The sequence below is a fragment of the Anopheles darlingi genome, chromosome 3 (genome assembly GCF_943734745.1).
Source record: "Anopheles darlingi chromosome 3, idAnoDarlMG_H_01, whole genome shotgun sequence".
NCBI classification, from domain to species: domain Eukaryota; kingdom Metazoa; phylum Arthropoda; class Insecta; order Diptera; family Culicidae; genus Anopheles; species Anopheles darlingi.
The window spans coordinates 34273632-34292972 of NC_064875.1; the positions used below are offsets into that span (position 1 = coordinate 34273632).

At 47.4% G+C, this 19341-nt stretch overlaps 2 long non-coding RNA genes and 1 pseudogene across 2 annotated transcripts; 2 read left to right on the plus strand and 1 right to left on the minus strand.

Moving 5' to 3' along the window:
* The first annotated feature begins 8098 nt into the window (after nucleotides 1–8098).
* Nucleotides 8099–9171, plus strand: LOC125955769 (uncharacterized). The gene is made up of 3 exons (XR_007469108.1): nucleotides 8099–8213; nucleotides 8275–8676; nucleotides 8744–9171. It is a non-coding gene; the product is annotated as an uncharacterized LOC125955769 (long non-coding RNA).
* Nucleotides 9172–9275: 104 nt separating this feature from the next.
* LOC125955767 (uncharacterized) lies at nucleotides 9276–10208 on the plus strand. Its single transcript, XR_007469106.1, has 3 exons — nucleotides 9276–9408; nucleotides 9491–9920; nucleotides 10007–10208. It is a non-coding gene; the product is annotated as an uncharacterized LOC125955767 (long non-coding RNA).
* A 5360-nt stretch (nucleotides 10209–15568) lies between these two features.
* Nucleotides 15569–17535, minus strand: LOC125955472 (protein PTHB1-like; annotated as a pseudogene).
* Between the last annotated feature and the right edge of the window lie 1806 nt (nucleotides 17536–19341).

Here is a 19341-nt window from a genome sequence, read left to right on the forward strand (position 1 = left end):
TTGCAGGGACTCAACTTTACCAGTCTTCACGGTGCGATGGCGTCCATTCCGGGACTGCAAAACGTTCAGGTTGGTTGATGTAGAAAACGAAAGTAAAGGTGATGGCAGGTAGTGAGATTTATTATTGTTCACTTTATGCGCCCTCAAACAGGTTCAAATTGCCGGACTTCCACAGCCGATTTCTCAGACTCTTTCGTCTACGCCGTCAGGAACGACAACCGGTCGACTAGCCTACTTAACCAGACGACTAGCCTACTTGTGTCCGTTCCAGTGACCAACACCACACAGGCTGCTGTGAACACCATCAACGCCGGTGCTAATAATACCATACTGTCTGGTAACTCGCAAACGACACAAACGGTCGTTTTGACGAATCCACAAACAAGTGGCTCCAGTCTACTCACTCTACCTACTGGTAGGTTTTTGGCCTTTGAAGGAATGCGCTTGGCAAACTCTTTCGTATATTCCATCTTCGCTTTGACGAACCGGTGGACCACTAACGGTGAATGCTGGTCAACCGGGTCAACAGATACAGCTACTGAACATCAGTCAACGGCCTAGGGCGGGCACACCGATTTCCGGTAGGTTAACGATTGCTAAATGATTCCCCAATATATACCGACGTATTGTGTTTGTATATTAAATGGTTTTATAATGGTTCCAACAGGTTCACATCACGGCGGCCAATGTTACTTCAAACACCACACCGAATCAGCTCCTCATGGCTACGAAGCAGCTACAATTGAAGATTCAACAACAGCAACACCATCATCAGTTGCAACAACAGCAGCAAATTATAACCGGAAGCAGTAACCAATCAACGGTTGGCGGAAATAATACCACGCAAATCCACATCCAGCCGCGGCCACGTCCACGTCCTCTCAGCATATTCATCTGTACATTTCTCACCATATACATGGTGTCTATGGCGGCTACATTAGCACGAAGAGCAAGGCGTCGCCGCTGCTCTCGCTCACGACGGGCGCGTCGTCCTGCTTGGCGCGTCCGGCGCCGGTTTCTTCCTCGGGATCCTGATGCTTCCTGATGCGGGACTTGTTGGGGCCCTTGCGCTGAATTTTGAGGCGGAATTTCAGCCTTCATTTCGGGACAACTCGGGGTCCACCTCAAGAAGCATGTCTTCCTCCAGAAGTCCTTCTTGGTCCTGATCGGACTTTAAATCGCCCTGCGTGGGGGAAAAAAGTGTAAAACAAGTTTTCTTCAAAAACTGTTTTCACAAGCTTACCATTTGTTCGCACAATTGTTCAATGTCCAATTCTTCCATTTTTACTTTTGTCGATAAGCCCATCATCGAGGAAGTAGTTCTAGCATGAAAATTTAAAAGTAATACGCTCTAATTTAAGGTGAGACGGAAGGAAGGGCGTGTTTCGCTGTGGAAATTTTCGCTGTTTTCCATTTTTAACAATATTTTATTCTGTACCAGCAGTGACGTTCAGCAACTTAAACGCGGCCGCGGCCACGTCCGTGGAACTCACCCATCCCGTAGCGCTGCGCTTCCCCGATCATGACCATTAGATGGTCATGAGACCGCGCCATATCCAGTGTCGTTAAGTGGGCGCGCAGAGCAAGGCGACGCCTCGCCTCGCGCTCACGGCGGGCGCGCCGCCCCGCTCTGCGCGTCCGGCGCCGTCTGGTGGTGGCGGATCCTGGTGGAGCTGGTGGTGGTGGTGTCGGGGGCACGGGGCCTGCCTGATCAGGGGGCGGTGTTCCCGAGGTGGCGGTGGCGGCGGCGGTGGCGGTGGCGTGGCGGTCAACCAGCAGTGGCGGTGTTAAGGCTTCCTCCTTGTTCTCCGGTGGCGGTGGCTCCTCCAGGAGCACATGCTCCATAAGCACATCCTGCGTGGGGGAAAAAAAGTGTAAAACAAAAAGTTTTCTTCAAAAACTGTTTTCACAAACTTACTATCTTTTCACAATGTTCATCAATGTCCATTTTTACACAGGAAAAAACCAATTGGTAAAAAAGCACAAACCACGCCGAACCACGCCGTCGAAATGAAATAAAATGTGACGAGGGGGTGGGCGGTGGATTTCCGGAAAAACGGTGTTGCTAAACTTTGACAGTCGATCGAACGATTTGTCGGATCGACGAATTGATTGACGAAAAAAATTGTTTAAAAACCCAAAAAAATTGGCAGCACGTTTTATGGCCAAAAGATTCCAAAATTAGGAAAGGGGGCACTTTTTAAACTATAAGTAAAATTAAGTGAGTGAGTCACAGTGAGTTTCTGAGTGACCGAATATTTTCGGTTTCAAGATATTTCATAAATTACCACTTTTTAGATAAACTAACCGTCATAAAAATATGTGGAACAGTGTTAGGAGGTTAGGGGGTGTAAAAGTTACATTTTACGGTTAAACAGCGATTTTTTGTGACACAAGGTGGGGGGTGAGGGGGTGGCGTATTTCGGCCTTTTACCGAAATGCAAAAAACATCGCACGGGAGAAGACGATTAAATTACATGATATGGATGGTTCGCCGTACCACCACCAAAATTATAACAAAAAACCATTCATCTTACAATAAATTCCATTTTTTTCAAATCAATAATATTTATCGATGATATCGATAAAAAAATGCATGCGGATGCTTTTAATCAATTTTTTTGTATTAATCGATGAAACGATTCAGCGAAAACGATTAATCGATTCGATCGATCGTTTCAGGTTATGTTCACGTAAAATCACGCACGTCACGCACAGCTTTGTTTTGTGCGAAGAAACACCCGTTTGTGCGAAGAAAGATTCTTAAGTGGAAGTGAGGTTGGATTTTGCATCCAAAATAATCCAAACAATTTTCAACAGCAACGTCCTGGGTAAGTGAATTTGGTTCAATTTGATAGATCACTCTATGATTTGAGAGATCACGGTATTAATACCAATTTTTTTTGTAACATATTTGCAGGTTGCAATTGATTACTAGTGCGACTTAGTACGAAAAAAGGAATATGGAAAAAAGAACACGGCCCATCATTCGAGAACCGTGAGTATCTAATAGTTTAATTCGTTTATATAGTTAAGTTTCGATAACAGTGTTTAGTACAGTTGCACTAAACAGTAGTGCAGTTCGTTGGATAACAGTGTTTAGTGCAGTTGCTCGTAGTGACGATTAAATGATCGCTCAGGAGGACATCATCTTCATCCAAGGACACCGTAAACGACAAAAGAGGAAGTCGTCGAGAGGTCCGGTTCGGTTGGCGTGATCAAACAAGATAAGCGCACCCAGAAGCCAAAAGTCTGGATGGACAAAGACAAGGAGAACATGAATGGTCACGTATGACGATACTAGGCTGCAGTGAATTTGCATGCACCGGAGGTGGTCCGCGATCGCGAAGGTGATTGGAACTGTGGTCATTGAAATAACAGGAACGCCTGGCGTAATAAGTGTAATCGCTGTAAGACTCCGAAGGGTGATAGTGGCAGTCTCGGTGGTGTTTACGGTAGAGGCGGCAACCGTAACAGGGGCAGACAGCGGTGGTTGCTGTGATCGAGGCTCGTTCGGAAGTAGTCGAGGAGTCTGCGGAGGAGGTGGACTGGACCGCGGACGAGCACATATTACTCCCATCCGGCTGAAGGATTCAAGGTCACATCACAAGCGCAATCGCTACGATGCCTATCACCAGTTGCGCGCGGTTATTTAATACTATCGATAGCATGTTCGATGTAAGGCAATCAATGTCGTAGTCGTGGAGCGCTGTCCTGGCCATCCTAAGCCAGGTGGTTCCATTTTCTGTTTGTTTGATGCGGTACATTTTTCATTAGATTAAACCCCGTAATCGACGAGCTGTTTCAACTCAAACTGTTAGTCTCTTGCTAAGAGATCTTCATAAAACCACGTTTATCATCAAGATGCTGGCAAAAGGTTTCCTCTTTTCACAAACCAGCGTGGCACCGGCACGAGACGGCTTATTTGCATTTCAGTTGCGACCTGTGGATTCGTAAGACTTCATTCGTCTCATTCTGGATTGGGGCAAATGGCATCAATCATGCTTACTGGCCAAAGCAGAATCATCTGGCTCTGGTCTGGCTCGGGGAATTCGAAATCCGAGAAAACTCTGACGCTATGATAAAGCCCCACACTTCTTACGGTCAACGATCGGTCTGGTGATCGGTCTGCAAATCAGCTCATTACCCCAAACCCACGGTGCTAGTTGGGTAGAAAAGTAGCTGCCATAGTTTGCTGGCCAAACTACTGTGGGGGGTGTTGGTCGTCCGACCAACCTGTGCGGTCGGTCGGTCGGTCATGGCGTTTCGAAGGAGAACACCCGTGGCGAGACGAAAGGTAAATTAACATCCTGCTAATCCTGCACCACATTAGCCGAGGTGCTAGGTGTAATGTCCTTCCCATAGCCCTGTCTCTCCGTGTCCTCCATCGTATGAACGGAGAATGGAGCTGATATGCATTGAAAGCGACGATGAAACGATGGCTACCATTCCAACTCGCCACCGATGGTGAATCGAGAGATCCAGATACTCCGTATGCTAATACGAGTAGTAGTGATGGTGTTGGTGATAAAAAAAATAATAAAAAAAATAAAACGATTAGCATCGGATAGCGGTGCTCTCACCAAAGGATCCAAACAGTCCACGGAACCTGCATTCGCTCAGCATGTCAACATGTTACTAAAACTAATGTTAACCAACATCCTGTAGCCGAGTAATCGCTCCCAGCATCCGATCTCGACATCAACAGCATCTCGGGATCCGATTCGTTTTTGTGAGTCACCAGTCCCTGGGTCGGTCATTCGTCGTCCCATTTCACCATACCAGTTCGCCAGTAGCAGCCGACAACAGATTCAAGAGGTTGTCAACACAAAGTGAGTGGCTGTTATTCGTGCCCGGGCACGCCATAACAGTTGGTTAGGAGTGAGGCAGAGTGTGATAGTCAGTATAAGATAGTATTAGATAGATAGATATAGTAGAGTCAGTGTGCAGAGTGTCAGAGTTAGTGTGTAAGAGAGTTAACTTAAAAATGAAAAAAAAAACAATAAAAATAAAAACAATAACATCAACTGTTGCTAACTGTAACTACCAATTGTTTTGCTCAACTGTCAACGGATTAATCATTTTGATATTAAAATGATACTCATCCTCTCCTTGCCTACCACATCCTTCGTCTACAAACGAAACGGCAACCTCGGCGATTGGGCCTTTCATGCTGTCCAGCAGGTCTTTTGTCAACTCGTATGCCAATAGATGACGGTTGTTGGCATTACGTCCAGAGCTGTTTTGAAAAGTCTAACCAATTCATTATGTTTCTATTATTATTAATATTTATTATTAATTGTAGCTCCCACGATCTGCATTGCAGGAACGTGCTTGGTGTGTAGCGATGCGACTTGATGGTCCTTGAACCTTGAAAGTAGACATAAAGTTGTCCAAAGATGTTGAAAACACCAATTGTATTTTCGAATGTTTTTAAGAAAACTCGTCGACCTACCAATAACTCATTGAGTTCGGCCTGGTCCAGGTCCAGACCCAACGAGGAAAGAGAGACCGTATTGATGCCCAATCCGCGGATTGTCTGATGCCCAAAGAGGTGCCCAATCCCAAAATATCAAGCAAATTTTCCATATATTTTTGCGTCCGTAGCACCTATTCGGCCGCAGCACAATCCGCGGATTGTCCCTCTCGATGGGCATCAATTTGGACGCTGTAGTGGGACAAATTGCGACCGGCGGAAACTATTTGGACACTGTTTTAAAACCGGCTTGGAGCGTTTTTATTCTATTTTTAGATTTTTTATATAGGCTTGGATCGTTTTCACATTTTATGAAAATATTTTATAATAAATAACATATTTAATAATGAAACAAAACTGCATGGGTTTTGTACTTTTGGAGCACATTTTTGAATATTGAATTTCATATTATTATTTTGCACATTTTTTTATATCCATGTGATATTGTTTATATCGATGTGCTACAGCACAGACGATTCACCGCTTTGGCTTTGGCTTCGAAAGTTCTACGGCAGCAATGGGTCACGTACAATATACTGTTTTCGCTGTACACAACTATCTGCTTCTGTAATTTTCACTTTCTCCTTCTTGATGTGATGCAGGAAATTTTGACTCCTCCCTGGTCCTCGGCGCAACTCCTTGTGTGTAGGATTGATATCAAACAATCTCTGTCGTCTCTACACGATCATAGACCCGGTAGCTTTTAACCTGAAATGATCAGAGATCAGATAACTTTTGGAAACATAAATCTACTTCAAAACACAACAATACTTACCATTGCACAAGCACTACACGAGTTTGCAATGCGCCTCTCAGTCGTTTTTTTCGCCAATGACTACGTGATGTAATTTTTCCACATTCGATCACAACCGCGGCCTTCAATTTCTCACTCTTTCTTTGTCGAGAACGGGGTAACTGCATCATATTCACAATTAGGAATTTCGTATCACACCAACGCGAAGTTGTAATTTCAAAAATAAAATAAATTAACGACCGACGCATTAGGCGACAAGTGTAGGAGCGTCTGGTATGCGCGTATGGTAACCGTGCGGGCGGCAACGCCATAGAGCGATAGGAATCCTAAACAGACAAATCAATGCGTTGGTCGCTTCTCAAAACATGGATGCACTTCGGGGTCTGTTTTATGTCAGCTAGGACTATCTTCGCGTTGGTGACTTTCCCACGCTATCACCAACAGGCTTCTTATATACATTTTGTAATCATTGCATGTGGTAGCATTTAAGGCATGCGGTATATCCGAAACGTATTTTCTAAATATGTAACTCTTGGAGCGAGATCATCCATCTCGCTCGCGCCTATCAATGATAGGAAACGAAAGGGTATATAAACCCTTAAACTTTGCATAAATCGTCACTTTACTTTCAGAAATCACGGTGTACTGTTTGATTCTAATCCCTCGGAGAACGGCAATTGAAGTTGAACACTGCTTGAAGTGATACACGTAGTCGATGATCATGCCCTCGCCCGGCATGGACACGTCAATCTTCCCGACCGCCTGAGCGACCAGGACACGGTCTAATAAGCTTTCTTATCGGTCGGATATCGGTCAATGCGCAAGCGCAAGCCCCGCTTATTCGCTTATTACGATAAGTACCTGGCGAAGTAGGATGGTGTGGAACGCCATCGCGTTATCCTTCGCATGATCGCCCCTCCCCATGTCCCCGAACGCCGATTCCCCTAATCAAAAAAACTTTTCTATTACCTTTTGCCATTCCTCCTCCTTCCTTCCTTCTTTAGCCAGGTCCTTTTCCATCACAACACAACTTTAAAGCCTGGCATCCACATTCATGCACGTCGTCATGCACGGAGCTCCTCCCACGTCCGCGGTTGCTCAACTAACGTTAGGATCAATCCAAGCTCAAAGCCTACTTCAATTTCAAGGCGCATTCAATTTGAGAGTTATAAACAACACCTGAAACTTTTTACTTTCTAAACCTCGCAGCACTCCTTGTAGAGTTGAATAAACTCTTTCTAAAAATATTTTTCACTCTCTTTCCGGGATTTGTAATCAATTTTGTAGTAGACAAAGTAAGTTTGTGTTTCATTTCGACCTGGCTGAAGTTTGGCAACACTTTGGCAGTGTTGCTTGCCAAATTAAACCGAGGGGCGTGGCCTATCGCCTTCATGCAAGCATAAATTTCCGGTCGAGCTCGAAAATCTCGGATCCGTCCAGATCCTAGCCACTCACTTTCCGATTTCGCCTCCGACATGGATTCCAGCTCCGTGCATGACGACCTGCATGAATGTGGATGCCGGGCTTAACTCACTCTGACTCTGACCACAAGTTAATCACTGGCCAAAAGTTAATCACTAACAACAAGTTAATTACTAACCACAAGTTGGCAAAAATACCAAACCAACCAAAACTGACTATGCATCAAAATGACTATCAACAAAAAGACTATGCGTAAACCAAAAATGACAGCAAAAACTTTTTATTTCGAGCAGTTGCCAAGGTCACTCCAAGATGGTGGGACTCTTGGAATGTCGTTTGCGAAAAACCAAGGTTACTGCATGTAGAACAAAAAACTTCAAGATTTGACAGTGAAAAGTGTGTGACGCGGTTTTTCGCTTTCGCGGTTTTTTCGCTTTCGCGGTTTCCGCTGTTCCCGTACCCGACCGACGCAGCTATGGGTCCGTCCGGCCCGTCCTGGTGTGGTGATGTACGCCGAAAGACCCCGATGAATTAAATTCGGCCAACTTTAATTCACAAGAGGTAAGCAGCAGCCTTCCTTCCTTACTTTACGGTTTTCGGTTACTCCCACTCTCCCTTGCAGCCTCTGATGTTGTTCTGTTTGGTGGCAAAACGTGTACGCTTCGACCGGTGCGCTGATCTTCTCGATCTACCTCGTCTACGATAATGCTCGGTGGTAGCCACAGTAGCCGGAGGAGGTTATTGATCGGTCCATGAAGCCGTGCTGGAGGCGGTGCGGGAAGGAATCCCGTACGCCGGCAGCTTCTACGCGACCCAGCACTACGCACCAGCACTAACCCCAAACCAACATACAGAAAAGATACAGCGTATTATTCGTCGTAATAATGCCGACCAGCAGCAACAGCATCAGCATCAACAGTCGGTCAGTTATCAGTCAGTAGTCAGCACCAAACCTCTGCGCTTCTTGGTGAAATCGGATACTGGCGATGCTCAAGATCAAGATATCCGACATACTAGCGGAAAGGTGTGTCGTTACGGAACCTGAATCTCTTTGCCTCTTATAATAATCTGTATGTATAACGATGCTACAGCAACCTTCGTCGCAGCGTGAGGCTGATGAGTTATCGGAAGGCTTTAAACCGTTGGCAAGGAATGAAATCTTTAGCGCAGGCGATCTGGTCGCGATGGATGCCGAGTTTGTGACGCTGAAACCGGGGGAAAGTGAAATCCGTTCCGATGGAAAGATGTTGACGGTGAAACCCCGGGCATCACGTGCATCCGGGGACAGGGCGAGCATGAGATTGTCCCGTTCATAGATGATTACATCTCGACGCAGGAACGCAGGTGGTCGACTATCTGACCAAGTTTTCCGGTATCAATATACAGTCGAAGACGCACGATTCCGTCGAGGAATGCTTCTACAAGCATTACCTACGGCTACAGGAAAAGGATGAGTTTTCCAGGGCGCTCTCGACGTTGTACGAGAAGGGCAAGCCTGTTGGAAATTCCGTAGCTGCGTGAGCCCCAGTACCCGGAGCGGTGGGCCGCTCGCTTTGATCGATCGCTCGATCAAAGGAGATGCGGCAGGAGCGGGTGCCGGGGGAACGCGGGCATCCGCACGATCACCCGATCACGCGGGCGAGGGTGATGCCCGACCGTCGACCGGACCGGACCAACTACGGTTAACTTGCAGGGACTCAACTTTACCAGTCTTCACGGTGCGATGGCGTCCATTCCGGGACTGCAAAACGTTCAGGTTGGTTGATGTAGAAAACGAAAGTAAAGGTGATGGCAGGTAGTGAGATTTATTATTGTTCACTTTATGCGCCCTCAAACAGGTTCAAATTGCCGGACTTCCACAGCCGATTTCTCAGACTCTTTCGTCTACGCCGTCAGGAACGACAACCGGTCGACTAGCCTACTTAACCAGACGACTAGCCTACTTGTGTCCGTTCCAGTGACCAACACCACACAGGCTGCTGTGAACACCATCAACGCCGGTGCTAATAATACCATACTGTCTGGTAACTCGCAAACGACACAAACGGTCGTTTTGACGAATCCACAAACAAGTGGCTCCAGTCTACTCACTCTACCTACTGGTAGGTTTTTGGCCTTTGAAGGAATGCGCTTGGCAAACTCTTTCGTATATTCCATCTTCGCTTTGACGAACCGGTGGACCACTAACGGTGAATGCTGGTCAACCGGGTCAACAGATACAGCTACTGAACATCAGTCAACGGCCTAGGGCGGGCACACCGATTTCCGGTAGGTTAACGATTGCTAAATGATTCCCCAATATATACCGACGTATTGTGTTTGTATATTACATGGTTTTATAATGGTTCCAACAGGTTCACATCACGGCGGCCAATGTTACTTCAAACACCACACCGAATCAGCTCCTCATGGCTACGAAGCAGCTACAATTGAAGATTCAACAACAGCAACACCATCATCAGTTGCAATAACAGCAGCAAATTATAACCGGAAGCAGTAACCAATCAACGGTTGGCGGAAATAATACCACGCAAATCCACATCCAGCCGCGGCCACATCCACGTCCTCTCTGCATATTCATCTGTACATTTCTCACCATATACATGGTCATCTATGGCGGCTACATTAGCACGAAGAGCAAGGCGTCGCCGCTGCTCTCGCTCACGACGGGCGCGCCGTCCTGCTCGGCGCGTCCGGCGCCGGTTTCTTCCTCGGGATCCTGATGCTTCCTGATGCGGGACTTGTTGGGGCGCTTGCGCTGAATTTTGAGGCGGAATTTCAGCCTTCATTTCGGGACAACTCGGGGTCCACCTCAAGAAGCATGTCTTCCTCCAGAAGTCCTTCTTGGTCCTGATCGGACTTTAAATCGCCCTGCGTGGGGGAAAAAAGTGTAAAACAAGTTTTCTTCAAAAACTGTTTTCACAAGCTTACCATTTGTTCGCACAATTGTTCAATGTCCAATTCTTCCATTTTTACTTTTGTCGATAAGCCCATCATCGAGGAAGTAGTTCTAGCATGAAAATTTAAAAGTAATACGCTCTAATTTAAGGTGAGACGGAAGGAAGGGCGTGTTTCGCTGTGGAAATTTTCGCTCTGTTCCATTTTTAACAATATTTTATTCTGTACCAGCAGTGACGTTCAGCAACTTAAACGCGGCCGCGGCCACGTCCGTGGAACTCACCCATCCCGTAGCGCTGCGCTTCCCCGATCATGACCATTAGATGGTCATGAGACCGCGCCATATCCAGTGTCGTTAAGTGGGCGCGCAGAGCAAGGCGACGGCTCGCCTCGCGCTCACGGCGGGAAAATTTTCGCTCTTTTCCATTTTTATTGTGGAAATTTTCGCTCTTTTCCATTTTTAACAATATTTTATTCTGTACCAGCAGTGACGTTCAGCAACTTAAACGCGGCCGCGGCCACGTCCGCGGAACCCACGCATCGCGTATCGTTGAGCATTTCCGATCATGGCCACTAGGTGGTCATGTGATCGCGCCATGTCTAGGGTGGTCATGTGAGCGCGCAGAGCAAGGCGGTGCCTGGCCTCCCGCTCACGGCGGGAAAATTTTCGCTCTTTTCCATTTTTATTGTGGAAATTTTCGCTCTTTTCCATTTTTAACAATATTTATTCTGTACCAGCAGTGACGTTCAGCAACTTAAACGCGGCCGCGGCCACGTCCGTGGAACTCACCCATCCCGTAGCGCTGCGCTTCCCCGATCATGACCATTAGATGGTCATGAGACCGCGCCATATCCAGTGTCGTTAAGTGGGCGCGCAGAGCAAGGCGACGCCTCGCCTCGCGCTCACGGCGGGAAAATTTTCGCTCTTTTCCATTTTTATTGTGGAAATTTTCGCTCTTTTCCATTTTTAACAATATTTTATTCTGTACCAGCAGTGACGTTCAGCAACTTAAACGCGGCCGCGGCCACGTCCGTGGAACTCACCCATCCCGTAGCGCTGCGCTTCCCCGATCATGACCATTAGATGGTCATGAGACCGCGCCATATCCAGTGTCGTTAAGTGGGCGCGCAGAGCAAGGCGACGCCTTGCCTCGCGCTCACGGCGGGCGCGCCGCCCCGCTCTGCGCGTCCGGCGCCGTCTGGTGGTGGCGGATCCTGGTGGAGCTGGTGGTGGTGGTGTCGGGGGCACGGGGCCTGCCTGATCAAGGGGCGGTGTTCCCGAGGTGGCGGTGGCGGCGGCGGTGGCGGTGGCGTGGCGGTCAACCAGCAGTGGCGGTGTTAAGGCTTCCTCCTTGTTCTCCGGTGGCGGTGGCTCCTCCAGGAGCACATGCTCCATAAGCACATCCTGCGTGGGGGAAAAAAAGTGTAAAACAAAAAGTTTTCTTCAAAAACTGTTTTCACAAACTTACTATCTTTTCACAATGTTCATCAATGTCCATTTTTACACAGGAAAAAACCAATTGGTAAAAAAGCACAAACCACGCCGAACCACGCCGTCGAAATGAAATAAAATGTGACGAGGGGGTGGGCGGTGGATTTCCGGAAAAACGGTGTTGCTAAACTTTGACAGTCGATCGAACGATTTGTCGGATCGACGAATTGATTGACGAAAAAAATTGTTTAAAAACCCAAAAAAATTGGCAGCACGTTTTATGGCCAAAAGATTCCAAAATTAGGAAAGGGGGCACTTTTTAAACTATAAGTAAAATTAAGTGAGTGAGTCACAGTGAGTTTCTGAGTGACCGAATATTTTCGGTTTCAAGATATTTCATAAATTACCACTTTTTAGATAAACTAACCGTCATAAAAATATGTGGAACAGTGTTAGGAGGTTAGGGGGTGTAAAAGTTACATTTTACGGTTAAACAGCGATTTTTTGTGACACAAGGTGGGGGGTGAGGGGGGGGCGTATTTCGGCCTTTTACCGAAATGCAAAAAACATCGCACGGGAGAAGACGATTAAATTACATGATATGGATGGTTCGCCGTACCACCACCAAAATTATAACAAAAAACCATTCATCTTACAATAAATTCCATTTTTTTCAAATCAATAATATTTATCGATGATATCGATAAAAAAATGCATGCGGATGCTTTTAATCAATTTTTTTGTATTAATCGATGAAACGATTCAGCGAAAACGATTAATCGATTCGATCGATCGTTTCAGGTTATGTTCACGTAAAATCACGCACGTCACGCACAGCTTTGTTTTGTGCGAAGAAACACCCGTTTGTGCGAAGAAAGATTCTTAAGTGGAAGTGAGGTTGGATTTTGCATCCAAAATAATCCAAACAATTTTCAACAGCAACGTCCTGGGTAAGTGAATTTGGTTCAATTTGATAGATCACTCTATGATTTGAGAGATCACGGTATTAATACCAATTTTTTTTGTAACATATTTGCAGGTTGCAATTGATTACTAGTGCGACTTAGTACGAAAAAAGGAATATGGAAAAAAGAACACGGCCCATCATTCGAGAACCGTGAGTATCTAATAGTTTAATTCGTTTATATAGTTAAGTTTCGATAACAGTGTTTAGTACAGTTGCACTAAACAGTAGTGCAGTTCGTTGGATAACAGTGTTTAGTGCAGTTGCTCGTAGTGACGATTAAATGATCGCTCAGGAGGACATCATCTTCATCCAAGGACACCGTAAACGACAAAAGAGGAAGTCGTCGAGAGGTCCGGTTCGGTTGGCGTGATCAAACAAGATAAGCGCACCCAGAAGCCAAAAGTCTGGATGGACAAAGACAAGGAGAACATGAATGGTCACGTATGACGATACTAGGCTGCAGTGAATTTGCATGCACCGGAGGTGGTCCGCGATCGCGAAGGTGATTGGAACTGTGGTCATTGAAATAACAGGAACGCCTGGCGTAATAAGTGTAATCGCTGTAAGACTCCGAAGGGTGATAGTGGCAGTCTCGGTGGTGTTTACGGTAGAGGCGGCAACCGTAACAGGGGCAGACAGCGGTGGTTGCTGTGATCGAGGCTCGTTCGGAAGTAGTCGAGGAGTCTGCGGAGGAGGTGGACTGGACCGCGGACGAGCACATATTACTCCCAATCGGCTGAAGGATTCAAGGTCACATCACAAGCGCAATCGCTACGATGCCTATCACCAGTTGCGCGCGGTTATTTAATACTATCGATAGCATGTTCGATGTAAGGCAATCAATGTCGTAGTCGTGGAGCGCTGTCCTGGCCATCCTAAGCCAGGTGGTTCCATTTTCTGTTTGTTTGATGCGGTACATTTTTCATTAGATTAAACCCCGTAATCGACGAGCTGTTTCAACTCAAACTGTTAGTCTCTTGCTAAGAGATCTTCATAAAACCACGTTTATCATCAAGATGCTGGCAAAAGGTTTCCTCTTTTCACAAACCAGCGTGGCACCGGCACGAGACGGCTTATTTGCATTTCAGTTGCGACCTGTGGATTCGTAAGACTTCATTCGTCTCATTCTGGATTGGGGCAAATGGCATCAATCATGCTTACTGGCCAAAGCAGAATCATCTGGCTCTGGTCTGGCTCGGGGAATTCGAAATCCGAGAAAACTCTGACGCTATGATAAAGCCCCACACTTCTTACGGTCAACGATCGGTCTGGTGATCGGTCTGCAAATCAGCTCATTACCCCACACCCACGGTGCTAGTTGGGTAGAAAAGTAGCTGCCATAGTTTGCTGGCCAAACCTGTGCGGTCGGTCGGTCGGTCATGGCGTTTCGAAGGAGAACACCCGTGGCGAGACGAAAAGTAAATTAACATCCTGCTAATCCTGCACCACATTAGCCGAGGTGCTAGGTGTAATGGCCTAATGGCATTGAAGGCGACGATGAAACGATGGCTACCATTCCAACTCGCCACCGATGGTGGATCGGGAGATCCAGATACTCCGTATGCTAATACGAGTAGTAGTGATGGTGTTGGTGATAAAAAAAATAATAAAAAAAATAAAACGATTAGCATCGGATAGCGGTGCTCTCACCAAAGGATCCAAACAGTCCACGGAACCTGCATTCGCTCAGCATGTTAACATGTACTAAAACTAATGTTATCCAACATCCTGTAGCCGAGTAATCGCTCCCAGCATACGATCTCGACATGAACAGCATCTCGGGATCCGATTCGTTTTTGTGAGTCACCAGTCCCTGGGTCGGTCGTTCGTCGTCCCATTTCACCATACCAGTTCGCCAGTAGCAGCCGACAACAGATTCAAGAGGTTGTCAACACAAAGTGAGTGGCTGTTATTCGTGCCCGGGCACGCCATAACAGTTGGTTAGGAGTGAGGCAGAGTGTGATAGTCAGTATAAGATAGTATTAGATAGATAGATATAGTAGAGTCAGTGTGCAGAGTGTCAGAGTTAGTGTGTAAGAGAGTTAACTTAAAAATGAAAATAAAAACAATAACATCAACAGTTGCTAACTGTAACTACTAACTGTTTTGCTCAACTGTCAACGGATTAATCAGTTTGATATTAAAATGATACTCATCCTCTCCTTGCTTACCACATACTTCGTCTACAAACGAAACGGCAACCTCTGTGATTGGGCCTTTCATGCTGTCCAGCAGGTCTTTTGTCAGCTCGTATGCCAATAGATGACGGTTGTTGGCATAACGTCCAGAGCTGTTTTGAAAAGTCTAACCAATTCATTATGTTTCTATTATTATTAATATTTATTATTGATTGTATAATTAATTAAATAAAGGGGAATCTGACTAGACTTTTTGGTTTCCTTAAATTAATTCATTAAATTCAAAAACACGCTCAAAACCATGGTTGGCTAGTTAGGCTAGTCAAAAATTTTTATTGTTATTTAAGTTATAAGTTTAAGTTATATTGAATATAAGTTATATTGAGTTTAAGTTTAAGTTATATTAGAAAAAAATACAATAATACATAATTACATATATAATTACATTATATATTAGAAACCGCTACGACGAGTGGCCTGTGGTTGCGCTAGCATTCAGGCTATCATTCAGGGTTCCGGTTCCGTTTCATCCTGGGGGTCCAGTAACCGGTACCGGTAACATCATCTGTTCGTAGCTCTGTTCCGTACTATCAAGGGTCCAGATAATTTACGCCACCCGATGTTCCGAGTGCCGAGTGACGACAAATCGTCGCTCAAACAATCGCATCTGGCTGGTGGCAATCTCCAGTTCAGTCTGCAAAATTCGAAGCCTTTAGTTACAATCGTGCCTGTTCGCCTGTTGCCATCGCTGCGTGGCTCTCCACTTACCTCAAGATGTTTCAATTCTCTCCTCAGATCATGATGAATACGAAAATGGTTCGCCAGTTCGCTCACCGGTGGTACGTTGTTAACAGTGATCCCTGGTCGACCTTTCGGCGTTTTGGCTGGCTCCGGATTGAACCGTTTTAGCAGACACTCGAACACGAGCGGTAGGAGGGTTAACTCATCGGATTGTATCCGGAAACGGTTCGTGTTTTTGGCCGCGACGTCCATCGACCAGCGATTGTAATCCCAAGGCCGTCTGGCTACCTTCCGAAGTAAAAAACTCCGGAAACAGAGCACTCAATCCGGTACCTCCCACGGCCGCCACAGCATTGCTCGAGGCTGTTAGAGTGATCTTATGCTTGGCTTCCTTCGATGCGTTGCAGGACTCGTGTAATGCTTAGCTTGTTGGTGTAGGAACAGGATACGGTTACGGCTAGCGAGGCAGGCGTGGCCGCCTCGTACGGATACAGCCAAATCTCGAACAGTTCCGTTCCGAACAGGGCTGGCACCTTGAATAGCTCCGGCTCAGATCCGAGATAACCGATCGTAAGTGATCCCGTTTGACCGCTAACGACGGCACGACTGAGCGCTACTGGGATGTCCGGGAGTTGGGCCGACCAAAGGATTTGATCGTTTTCGTAGACCAACAGCGAACCGCTCTCCGATACGACGCCCAACAGTAACCGAGCACCGGGTTCTGTGGAGGAAAAAAATGATCAACAAGGGACTCTCAGAGGTGGGGAGGATCTTCGCTAGTAAACACAATACCCAGCCAGTACCAGCCGACGACGCACGCGTGGAAACAGATCGGTGAGTAGTCGGTGGGTGTCGGACACGCTCTCCAAGCACCAGGTTGTTCTCTCCAAGCACCACGATGACGGATTCCGTGCTGGAAGCGAAAGAGCAGACATTCAGGCTTCTCGGTCAAATAAGTAATCGCACCTCGAGGGAGGACGTTTACCTGGAGATCTGATGGACGCTAAGATCGAGTGCGTACTCACCGACGGACAGTGACCAGATTGGATCGTGACGTCGCAACGCCTCCTGCGCCTCGACGGTCGGTCCGCACTACACACCTCACTGGTGATGGTAGATGGCGATCCGTGGCCAGCGTCCGTTCGTAGCTTATACCATCCTGCTCGAAGAACCGCAGCGAACTGTCCAGATGCTGCACGCACAGGAATTCGCGCCCCTTGATGCCCCCGAAAGGGCCTTGGCAGAAGGAGAAGGCAGGTTTGACGAGCGCATGATCGTACCAGCTTCGTGTTCAGCGATCCATGCTCAGCGATTCCTTCAACGCTGACGATCTGAAAGATGCACAATCGCATCGGATACAGTACGGCCAGCTGCTGCCGGGGATCGTTTCTGCTTGCTCTGCTTGCTGGAAAAAAGGTTATCAATCATTAGCTACATTACGGTCGACCGTGGTCCACTATTCTACGCTACCTACGTCATGAAACTGATTCTCGAAGGCATCGCCCGCCCTGAGGGCTGATAGATGCACAACTGTCCCGAGTGGCATCCAATCACGATACTGTCCTTCTCACCCTCTTCCAGACAAAGTCGGGCACAGTGTAGCGAGAACGAATCGTACGACGGTTCCACCGTGGGACACTGAGTTTTCCAGTAACCGATGAGGTTGTGTGAAGAGACGCTGTATCTGTTGAATCGGTTGACCAGCATTCACCGGTTCGTCAAAACGAAAATGGAATATATGAAAGCGTTTTTGTTGGTCACGGGAACGGACACAAGTAGGCTAGTCGTCTGGCCTGCGCTGTTGTTCGCAGAGTTATTTAACACACCCGTTGTCGTTCCTGACGACGTAGACGAAGACGGCCAGAGAAATCGGCTATGGAAGTCCGGCAATTTGAACCTGTTTGAGGGTGTATAAAGTGAACAATAATAAATCTCTCTCCCTGCCATCACCCTTTTTTCCACATCAACCAACCTGAACGTTTTGCAGTCCCGGAATTGACGCCATCGCACCGTGAAGACTGGTAAAGTTGAGTACCTGCAAGTTAATCGTAGTTGGTACGGTCCGGTCGACGGTCGAGCATCACCCCCGCCCGCGTGATCTGGTGATCGTGCGGATGTCTGCTCCTGCCGCATCTCCTTTGATCGAGCGATCGATCAAAGCGAGCGGCCCACCGCTCCGGGTACTGGGGCTCACGCAGCTACGGAATTTCCGACAGGATTGCCCTTCTCGTACAACGTCGAGAGCGCCCGGGAAAACTCATCCTTTTCCTGTAGCCGTAGATAATGCTTGTACAGCTGCAGCGTCCTCGACGGAATCGTGCGTCTCCGACTGTATATTGATGCCGGAAAACTTGGTCAGATAGTCGACCACCTGCGTTCCTGCGTCGAGTTGTAATCATCCATGAACGGGACAACCTCATCCTCGCCCTGTCCCCGGATGCACGTGATGCGGACTACGCTCATGTGGCTCGGTTTCACCGTCGGAACAGATTGATGACGATGCGTGGCTGCCGCCCCTCCGGCCGGGGCTGCTGATATGACGCAGGTTGAAGATTTGCTGCAATCGAGATCGAACAATCAGAGAGGCCCATGAATAAATACCGACCGTGGACCTTACCGTGGATGTGCAAAGTGACAATCGACTCGTGAGCAGTTCGTCCCGTAACGACACATCTTGGTACTTGTGCTGGATCCGTTGAACGAAACGGCAATTCCCCCGGTTCCGGATTGGTCTCCTGGTGATCCAGCTGGATGCTGTTGCTTCCTCCACTCCTTCCTTGTCCTTCGAGTGCGATAGGATCGCTTTGCGAAGCTTCATGATGAAGTACAGCACCTGCAGCATCGCGTTACAGTAAGCATTCGGGAGTTCCGTCTGGTTGTACTGCTCGAAGTCGAAATCCTGGCTACCGAGCTTACTGTACTTGACCTCTACCTTACCCTGCTGATCACTGGTACCGCTACAAGGTCCACCACCCGATGCACCGCCGACACCGCCGCCTTTAGCCGAAGATGCGAGATGCGACGTGCCCAAACTGCCAGCACCAGTTCCACCCTCCATTAGGTACGGTATCTGATTGCGAAGACGAGGGTACGGGCCTTGCATCTTCATCGTGGACAGAATCTGCGGATCGATTGGCTTCAGTCTCCGGTGTTCGTATGAATTCATCCAATCCTATCCAGGCCAATCTCTTAACCACCGATCACAGGTTACTAGATGTGGCAGCAGAATCGACGAAAGTGGAAAGTTGGTACAAACGGTGGTTGCTGCGATTCGATCTGTGTATCAGCAAACTCTGTTGCAATCTTGCGTCTGGCGTCTCATCATACATACCGATTTTTGGAAGCAGAAAACGATGTCGGAGGGAATAACGCCGCCTGCTGTCCAGATAGATAACGCGGACACCAACAATCCGAATGCCAGGGCCAGGGCTTCCGAGTGCGGCCAAACGTGCATCGTCGTTGCTGCAAAAGATAATCGAACATACGAATTACCGAGCAGGTAGGGGACGGAAA